The sequence below is a fragment of the Mandrillus leucophaeus genome, unplaced genomic scaffold, assembly GCF_000951045.1.
Source record: "Mandrillus leucophaeus isolate KB7577 unplaced genomic scaffold, Mleu.le_1.0 Scaffold1534, whole genome shotgun sequence".
In the NCBI taxonomy this organism is placed as follows: domain Eukaryota; kingdom Metazoa; phylum Chordata; class Mammalia; order Primates; family Cercopithecidae; genus Mandrillus; species Mandrillus leucophaeus.
This window is the reverse complement of record NW_012101515.1, coordinates 258,166-268,856: the sequence shown is the minus strand read 5'-3', so window position 1 is coordinate 268,856 and position 10,691 is coordinate 258,166. Positions and strand designations below refer to the sequence as shown.

Here is a 10,691-nt window from a genome sequence, read left to right as displayed (position 1 = left end):
ATAAACCTAATGTGGATTCATCATTAAAATGACTACCATCTCAGTTCCCTGGTTTCCCCTTAAGTTTGTCTCTTTTGTTCACTACTGTCACCCTGGTGCCTCACACAATGCCTGGTATAAACAGACACTGGTACATGTTTTTGAATGAATGAATGAAGGAAGGAAAACCTGTTTCTTTCTCTGTTTTTTGACAGAAAATATTCTTCAGATAAACACTTTTTTCATGGACCTATTAAAGGCCTTTGCAAAATGATTTTGTGCATTGTTTATAGTCAATATAAATAATTTTAAATTGTTTATTTAATTTGCATGGTTGCCCATGATTAAGAGTATAAGCTTGGTAGGCAAGGCAATGTGGATATGAATCCTAATACCATTATAAAATTGGGCTTCCTGGGCTCAGATCTTGATTCTATCATCCAACTTCCTGGCTTCCAATTTTGGCTCTCCCCCTTTTCACCTGAGTTACCTTGAGCAAGTCAGTCCACCTTACTGCTTCACTCATCTCTGAAATGGGGAAAACAAGAGTTCCTACGTCACAGGGATTTTAGGAGGATCACATGAGTGAATATTTGTAAAACATTTAGAATCATATCCGACACTTTTAAAAATAGCGGCTATGGTATAGAATTATTGTGATGATGATACTGCATGGCACATAAAGGCTCAATAAAGTAGGATTGCTACTATAGATATTATTGCAATTCTTCATTTCTATAATCTGCTATGAGGATTTGGGGCCCTAACAGCCTTTCCATTTTTTGGTCCAGTGAAAGTCGTATTGATTCTACCTTCCCTTTCATTTATAACTCTTTCTACCCACCCTATGTTCGTCCTGTCATTTTGCCTTGCGTCATTTGTTCATTTTACACTGCATACTCCTAAGGGCAAGGACTTTGCTTTTTGTTTTGGCGTAATTTAATAACACTGGGTACACTCGCGGTACTATAAAAACGTTAAAGAAGAAAAAGAAAAAAGATGCAATTTATCAACAGGCAACTTTGGCTTACAGAGGGATGGGTCGCTGTTCTGTCTGCAGTGCTGGTACTCCTGCAGGCCGCCCAGCAGCATCTAGAGGCGTGGCTGGGAGCTCTCCAGTGACCACACGTCCTGGGCAGCCACTGGGGTGTGCGCAGCGCCTGGAGCATGAGCCGGGTGGTGGCGTGCACGGAGGATCGCGGGAGGCTGCCGCCTCGGGACACCTCACTCACACAGGTCTGCTTGCTGCTTTTGCGTGGCAACTTGGTTAGAGGGACCAGGAGAGCGGGTGAGACGAAGGTGGAAGGAGAAAGAGAAAAAGACATACCGCAAAGCACTGAAAAACCAAGCAGGTGGGAGGGATTCGTTAAGAAGAGAGGCTGTGGCAGTCCTTGCTTTTAAGAGGCGTTTCGTGCATGCCAAATGGTGCTATTTAGGCTATAGTCTTGTTTCTGAAATTTTTCCAAATGGGAGGAATGTGTTTCATGGATGCAGAATATTCTTTAAAACCGTATGACCAAACTGACCTCTATTGTTAAAGTGATCTAACTAAAAGCGTTCGTGTTTCCAACTTTGCTTTGTGAATGCCTGAAAAGCAATCCAAAGGTTGAGAACACTGGGAAACAGAGTTATTTTATTGCAGTCCTGAGAATACAGTCATTACTGTTTTATTCCTTATCTTTTGAAGCAAAACTTTACTAATTCTTTAGTAACAGTATGCTTTAAAAAAAGTATCTGACACATTTTTGGCATGTGCCACTATGCTATATTTCATTATTCTTTCTGTACAGAGGCATCTGTAAAGAATATATAAAAATATATATATTATATATATACATATATATTATATATTTATTTAAACTTTGTATATTAAAGTAATTATAGATTTGCATCCAGTTGCACAGAGACACCACCTAAACCTTTCACCTGGTTTCCTCCAGTGGTTACATCTTTTTTTGTTTTGTTTCGTTTTTGTTTTTTGTTTTTTGTTTTTTTTTTTTGAGACGGAGTCTTGCTCTGTCCCCCTGGCTGGAGTGCAGTGGCGCGATCTCGGCTCACTGCAAGCTCCGCCTCCCGGGATCACGCCATTCTCCCGCCTCAGCCTCCTGAGTAGCTGGGACTACAAGCACCCGCCACCGCGCCCGGCTATTTTTTTTTTTTTTTTGTATTTTTAGTAGAGACGGGGTTTCACCGTGGTCTCGATCTCCTGACCCTGTGATCCGCCTGTCTCGGCCTCCCAAACCTCCAGTGGTTACATCTGACACACTTTAGTACAATATTAAACCCAGGAAGCTGACACTGGAATAATGTGTGTATAGTTTCTATGCCATTTTGCCACATATGTGGATTTGTGCAATCTGACCCACTATAGGCCAGTCAAGACGCAGAACTTCCACCAGTATCTTCCACCAGATGTCCCTTGTTTCACCTCTTTATCATTATCTCCACCTCCTCCTCGCTACCCCTGGCAACCACTTGTTTTCCATCTCTATATTTTCATCGTTCTGAAACTGTTATGTAAATGGAATCATACTGCCTGTGATCTTTTTGAGACGGAGTTTTTTCTTTTTTCACTCAGTTTGATGTTCTTGAGATCCATGCAAGTTATTTAGTAGATGGATAGTTTGGTCGTTTTTCATGCTGAGTAGTATTCCTGTTGTTTGACTCTATCTAGTGCTGCACTTTTTCCTTTGCTTTTTAAATCCGTGAAACTTGGAACGTCAGTGGGATTAAGGAGGTACTTGAGGGCACTTGGAGAGGAGAAAAGTGTGAGGACAAATGTGAATACTTTTATTTTCAAAATGACATTTGTGTGTGTTAGGGCAAAAGGATGTATATACTCCATCTTCATTTAAAACACTGGAGGATTGGAAAGGAGAAAAGGAACAGGACAGAAAAAAAGTACGTACTTAGACAATAAGGTATAAAATCTAGTACCTTTTAAAATTTCTACAGCCGTGCACTAATCTGTGACTTTACCTTAGTTAAGACATTTCAGAGTTCTTGAAATGAATCAAAACAATGCTTCTGCAATTGGAAGTTCCCTGCCAATCTATGCTCAGACACATACTGCCAACTGAGAGAAAGAGGCATGGCTGGAAATGACAGTGAGTAGCTCTTGGGTTTGACAGGGGTCACCCAGAGCCCAAAACAGCGCCTTTAGCCCAAGGGCAACTATCAAAGGCAGATGTTCAGGTTCAGAGACTGTCAGTGTTACACTACTCTGACCTCCACCTCATCTGCTGCTGGGAAGAGGCCTCCCAGAGGTCCCTTCAAGTCAGGTTTTAAAATGAAATGTTATTCTTTGTCTGAATGCTCACAAGCATGAGAAACCTGGAAACTGGAGGCTGTAACTAGCCAAGGGAAATGCATCACTTCTGAATAGTACCTGGAAGACTTAGGCTAAATCCTTCCCTTCAGTCAGAACCCATTGGAGAACTCCTCCCACCTCCAAAGAGAGGACAGAACAAAATATCCACTACTATCTGAAAGTATTTGTAAACATCCCTTTGAGGTTTCAGAATTTCACATTCTGGAATTTCAGAGACATATTGTCAGTTCACAGAATGAAACACTCAGTCTGGAGCCCTGACTAGATTTGAGTTTAACTGAATGCACTGCCCTGAGACTCCATTTTAATGATTTCTGTTACCAGAAACATATTCCTTGTCCTCAATCTTGGGAAAGGATGGAGTGTAGCTGGCAATGGTGGTTCCAAAGTCTCAACATAAAGAAACATCATAGCTAAAATAATTTATAACTCTTTTTATAGGCCAGTCTGCTTTTCTGAGTCTTTTGAAATGGAATGGAATCATTTGTGTTGTCTTCATAATGTGTTTTATTTTAAGTAAACATTAGCTACCTCACATCACTTTGCAGGTTGTCCTTCTGGGTCATATCTTCTCTATGTGTGGTCAGGGCAGATAATTTAATCCTATAATCTTGAGGGAATGAACACTTCTCTGTAAGTCACAAGACCAAACAAAAGACCCCCTGAATTTTGTATACCACTCTTAAACTGCTTACTTATTTGACTAATGATGACAGTCATTAGGTAGGTGTGATAAGACATGTAAATATGCTTACTATAATTCTCAACATTGCAGGCATTGTTTTTTACAGGGGGATGGGAGGGCTGTTTTCTAATTTTTTTTAAAGCTTTTTCTTTGAAGAGAAGTAATACAGTTTTTGAAAAAAAGTAAACTAGAAATGCCTTATGTGCATTGTATAATTACTTTTAAACTATATGTTAAACTGTATATGTTGCATGATTACTTTAAAACGATTTCATAATATTATCATGGTATCCACATTGAATAATTAAACCAAATATAATGCTTTCCATTATTCTTTATACCAAAATTCCTTAAAGTTCAAACTTCTTAACCTGGTAGTTAAGATCAACCTCAACCGAACTCTACACAAACGTTCTATTTGAGCTGAAGTAGACTCTGGTTTGGTGTTACCAAGGTCAAACTTCTGATCCCATGTCCCCTGCCTGGAATCCAGTCTTCTGTCTCTGAAGTCACACCATTCTTCCGACACAAAATCTACTCTATTTGCCCCAGCTCTCCAGTTCAGTTCCACAGGTCTTGGAGACAAGGATCCTATCTTATGAATCATGTTCAACATAAAGTAGGTACCCAATGGTAATGGACTGTCTTAGGAGCTGGGCTCAGAAGTTAGACAGTGGGTTGTGAGTTTTGGTTCAGTCATCATGCCAGGACCTTATTAGCTTTGGTCTTTGAGGAAGTTGTCTCTCAACCCTAATTGCTGTCATAAGAAGGGGTAGGCTTTACGCCTATCAACTAGGAAGAGAGAATCTCCAGTTGCCCACTCGCTGAGATAGACACAAATAGGAGTTTTCCCTTCTTAGGTCTCATAAAAATATGTATGTTTGGCAGATTTTATTTTTGGTAAGAGATTCTAGCTTTATTCTATTCCTGTGACTGTATCTTAAATAATTACCCTTTGTTAAGTGATTGGAACCCTATGTGTACATGTGTGTCAAAATAACACCCTCCCAAAGATGTCAAAAAAACTAATTAAGGGGTGTGGTGCATACATGCACATTTCGTATGCGTACATTTCATGATCTTACACGTAGAAGAATCCTAAAGACTCCACAATAAACTCTTGAATCTAGTAAGCAAATTCAGTAAAGTTGCAGGATACAAAATCAACATGCAAAATCAGTTAGATTTCTATATGTTGACAATGAACTATTCTGAAAGGAAATTAACAAAACAATCACATTTATAGTAACATCAAAAATAATAAAATACTTAGGAATGAATGTAATTAAAGAGGTAAAAGTCCTGTATACTGAAAACTATAAAAGGTCAATGAAAGAAATTAAAGAAGCAAATAAATGGAAATACTTCTTGGGTTAATGGAATGGAAGACTTAACATTGTTAAAATGCCCATACTATCCACGGTGAGCAACAAATTCAATGCTGTCCTCATCAAAATCCCAATGGCATTTTTTTACAGAAATAGGAAAAATAATCGTAAAATTTATATGGAACCATGAAAGACTCAAAATAGCCAAAGTGATTTTATGAAAGAACAAAGCTGGAGCCATCATACTTCCTGACTTCAAAATACATTACAAAGCTATAGTAACTGAAACAATATGGTACCAAAAAACAAACAAAACAACAAAAGCAGTATGGTATTGGTATAAAGAGAGTGATAGATCAATAGAATGGCATAGAGAGCCTGGAATTAAGCCCACCCATATATGGTCAACTGATCTTCAACAGGGGTCCCAAGAGCACACAATAGGGAAAAGAAGGCCTCTTCATCTTTATCTTACAACTTAAACAAACAACAAAAAACTAAAAATGGATTAAAAACTTGAATGTAAGACTGGAAACCATAAAACTCCTAGAAGAAAATATAGGGAAAAACTTTTTAACGTTGGTCTTAGTAGTGATTTATTGGATATGACACCAAAAGCACAGGCAACAAAGCACAAATAGACACACAATACTACATCAAACTAAAAGGTTTCTGCACAGCAAAGGAAATAATCAATAGGATGAAAAGGCAACCTATGGAATGGGAGAAAGTATTTGCAAACCATGTGTCTGACGAATTGAATATCCAAAATATATAAGGAACAGACCTGCATAACAAATAACATGATTTTAAAAAAGGATCAAAGGACTTGAATAGACATTTATTCAAAAAGACATACAAATGACCAACACGTATATGAAAAGATGCTCAACATCAGTAGTCATAAAGAAATGCAAATTAAAATCACAATGAAATATCACCACACACACATTAGTATGGCTATCATCAAAAACACAAAAGATAGCAAATGTTAGCAAGCATGTGGAGAAAAGGGAACTCTTGTACACTGTTGGTGTGGATATAAATTAGTACAGGCAATATGGAAAACAGTATGGAGTTTCCTAAAAAAATTAAAAATAGAACCAACAATATGATCCAACAATCCCACTTTCTGGGTATATATCCAAAATAATTGAAATCAAAATCTCAGAGCGATACTTGCACTCCCATGTTCATTGCTGCACTATTCACAATAGCCGAGTTATTGAAACAACCCAAATGTCCACTGACAGATGAATAGATAAAGAAAATGTGGTGTATCCATAAAATGAAATATTACTCAGCCTTGATAAAGAAGGAAATCCTGCTATTTGTGACAACATGGATGAACCTAGAGAACAATGTGCTAAGTGAAATAAGCCAGTCACAGAAGGACGAATCCTGCACGACTCCACTTAATGTGAAGCAGCTAGAGTAGTCAAACTCAGAAGCAGAAAATAGACTGGTGGTTACCAGGGGCTGGAAGAAGTGGGGAATGCAGAGTTGCAGTTAAATTGGCATAAAGTTTCAGTTATGCAAGATGGGTTAGTTCTAGAGATTGGCTGTATAGCATAATACTTATCATTAGGCACTAAAGTGTTGTTAGTAGAGTAGATTTCATGTAAAGTGTTCTTACCACAAACAAAAGTAAACAAAAGGACACAAAGAAACTTTTGGAGGTGATGGATGTATCTATTACATTGATCATGGTGACAGTTTCACAGGTGTATAGACATGTCCAAACTTATCATTGTATACATTAAGTATGTATGATTTGTCAGTCATACCTCAATAAAGCTGTTAAAACAACACATGAGGCCCACTTTAAAATCAAAATTTTATTGCATATAATTTAACTTTTCAATGTTTCAGAGTCATCACTATAAACTTCATCTATAATGGCATAACTCAAAAGTGCTAGTTAATTAATACTTCTGGTTGACTGAAGGGATTTATAGTGTCTTCTTTCTTCAACTTCTGGGGGAACTACCAAGAAAACTATGTTTGGTATTTCCAAACTAGGAAATTTACACGAATCTTTTCAATTGGGAAAGTTTTCAACATTCCCAAGTACAGAGAATAGTGTAATGAATCTCCAGCTTCACTTGGTTTCAACAATAATCAATACTTGTCTGTTGTAGTTTATCTATACTCATATCTTTTGTGCTCTGCTACCCCATCACAATCACTACTAAATTATTTCCAAGCCGATCTAAGTCATCATATAATCTGATCCATGAATGATCACTATGTATCTCAAGAAGATAAGTCTTTAAGAATAACTAAAATACCATCACATCTTAAATATAACCAACATTTATTTTCTTATTTTAATTTTTAATTGGTATTTAATAATTGGTACAGAGTGATATATTGATATATATAATGTGTAATGATCAAATCTGAGTAATTACTATATTCATCAAACCAACATTTTCTTAATATTATCAGTATTCATGCAGTGTTCATTTATTTCTCATATTCTTTCTCTCTCTCTCTCTCTCTCTCTCCCTCCCTCCCTCCACTTAGTTTGAATCAGAATCCAAACAGGGTTCCCACTCTCATTGGTTGTTAAGTCTTTTAAGTCTCTTTCAGTCCTTAGAGTCAATAACCTCTCATGTCTTTTTTTCCACATCTTGCAATTTATTTGATGATGAAATCTAGTTATTTGTCCTACAGAATTACCCATATACTGAATTGTGTTGATTTACATGACTTTTAAAATGTCATTCTCAAACTCCAAAATTCTGCCTTCTTCAGTCTAACCCACATAAAATTGATTCCCCTTTTTTTTAAATTTCAACTTGTCATTTCTTTTTCTGTTGCCCTGAGGATCCTCCAGGCTATATGTTGCCTAATTTTGATCAATTTCACTTTAATACCCATGATTTACCTAACATTTCTTCCTGAAAGAACTTAGCCTTTTTGGAGTGTCCTTTCAGCCAGGTTTCAAAATGTGTGCTCATCTACTCACCCAGAGGCACTTGCTCAGCTTTCTGTAAGACTGCAAGATATAACCAGTAAACACTAGGTGTTGTTTTGATTTTTAAAATTGTCTCACATGGCTACATTTTAAAAGTATTTTTCGATTACTGATATACATAGAAATATTTGTTACATAATTATGTACCTGGGATTTACCTTAAAATAATGGGAGAGCCCCGGGGCACAGTGGTTTAGATGCAATGACTGGCCACAGTTGATATTGGATAATGCCAGCTGAGGGTTCCTTATATTATTCCATCTACTTATGTTTAAATTTAAATTTTTTCCCATAATAAAGAAGCAAAAATGAGTTGTACTATATTACCAAAACTAAGTAATCAGACATTTCATTTTGGGGTCTAGATTATAATACTTTTGCCAAGGATCATGAAAAAATCATGTTTAAGGAACAATTTACTTGCTTTTCTCATTCTGCAAATCTGATCTAGCTAAAATAATCAGCATATAAATAACATTTAAATAAAACAGGGAACTGGTTTGGAATGAATGAAAATATGACTCATATAGAAGTGGTTCATAGGTTTTGTCTAAGCTGCTTCTCTTAAGACTCTAGTGTGGCAGAGCTCATTGACCTGCCCCAGTAACTTACCAGTAGTTTACAGAATACTCCCAGAAGACGAGAGACAGCAAGACACAAACCACTGGATTATCTCATAAGAAACAAATGCTAGCATGGATTATGAAGGTCACACTTACATGATCTCCCTACTACAATGACAGATGAACATGCAGGTCTTATTTTCCCAAGGCGAAAGTCAAAAGAAAACTTTTACAAAAGTCTGTCATCTTCTCACTTTAGTATTATTTCTCTCTATTATATTCAACTCTTGAAAAAATAAGAGAATTTAACACTTTATGCTTACACTATTCACCTATACTAGAAAATATTTTTAAAGAACATATAACTTTTGTTAATAATAATTTTCTATTACTTTATTAGTATATCTAAGTAATTTTACCAATAGGAATTAATTTTAACTGCAATCAGCTATGCAAAAATCATAGTATGAATTTGCTTCAATGTATCTTTTATGAAGTTGCATGAATTTAACATCATATATGCAAATACCAGTCAGTCTGATTGAGAATAAGAGAAAAAGAGTAAGGACCAGGGGCTCACTGATAGAAAGGGAATATAAATGGAAGCACAGTGAGAGGAGATCCTTTTGTCTAAAGACTTAGAAGACATAAGAGGCTCCTGGGGCTTCAGGTAAGGCCTTAGAACTGGGTTTTGGTTTGAGGGGAGGCAACAACAATAAGTGCAAGAAGGGTTGGCAATTTGTGCCTTGTGATATCGTTTTCATGCACCAGGTTAAAAACCTCTGCTTTGAGAGGCAGAGGAACAAGTTTGAGAAATATCTACTCATCTAGACCTAGTAGGTCAATTAGGTCAGTTAAAGTTATCAGAAGTTTCTCCTTGTCAAGCATCTAAGTGAGTCCTGTTCCTGGATCAACACTGGGGTTAGCAAGCAGGAGATAATTCCTCTAATCCATAAAATCAAAAAGGCATTGGATGTCTTGATAGAAAAAGGCCAAACATGTCCCCTGGTATGTGTTTATCTACAACAAAGTAGTATGAGTTTGCAGTTGTTGGAACTCTTGTACAGAACCACTCTAGAAACTTTTTTAGTGAGCAAAAGGTGAGAACTCAAAATTTAATTGTATTTATTATTGTCACTTAAAACTATGTAAAAATATCATTGGTTATTTTTTTTTAAACTTCTATTTGTGTGAAAATGTTTTACAGATATACACAAGCCTGGCCCCAACTGTGTAAACCATATCTTCCCTTTAAGCTATTAAGCTACTCAACCTGAAATTTTCCGGTCATGGACTTTTCAGGAATTTGATTCCCTCAACTGGGTAAGAGGTTATTCTATGCCAAGATCTCCCAGTGCCTCTGGATTGTTGCTTTCTATATGGTTACTTTCTAAATTTTTGGATCAGAATTGAAATTAAAAGCCTATTTGGTGCCCCTTTGTAATTCTCTCAGTAAGACTAATATATATGCATATGTTTCTGAGTTTCTACCATTATAATTATTTTGTTTTGCAAAAAAAATTAGAAAACTGTTCAATAGTCCATGTGATTTCATTTTTATTACTCCTTTATTCTCCACTAGAATTAACTGAGAAAAAAATAAATGAGTGCACACCTTTTAAATAGGGAAGGTGGGGAAATAGTTAAGCGTGGTAGGCTTCAAATTCACTACAGGGTTTAGGCCACCAAATATGCTGATTGAGGCCAAAAGAAGGCCTAATAAGCTGCCCATATTTTTATATCTATAAAAATTGAAGTAACATTTTACACATGTAGTTTAGAAATAGGTATAGAATGTTTTTTGTTTGTCTGTTTTTTAAAG

General features: G+C 36.5%; 1 protein-coding gene across 2 annotated transcripts in view; it reads left to right on the top strand.

The window, feature by feature from the left end:
• The first annotated feature begins 1,120 nt into the window (after positions 1 to 1,120).
• SLC38A4 (solute carrier family 38, member 4) overlaps positions 1,121 to 10,691 on the top strand; it is a 60,019-nt gene continuing 50,448 nt past the window's right edge. Inside the window, exons 1-2 of one of the 2 annotated variants that reach the window (XM_011975316.1) lie at positions 1,133 to 1,215; positions 2,801 to 2,880. The gene's annotated coding sequence lies outside the window, so the exon portion shown is untranslated. Of the gene's footprint in view, positions 1,216 to 2,800; positions 2,881 to 10,691 lie in introns of both variants that reach the window. The other variant, XM_011975314.1, reaches the window with a different exon arrangement.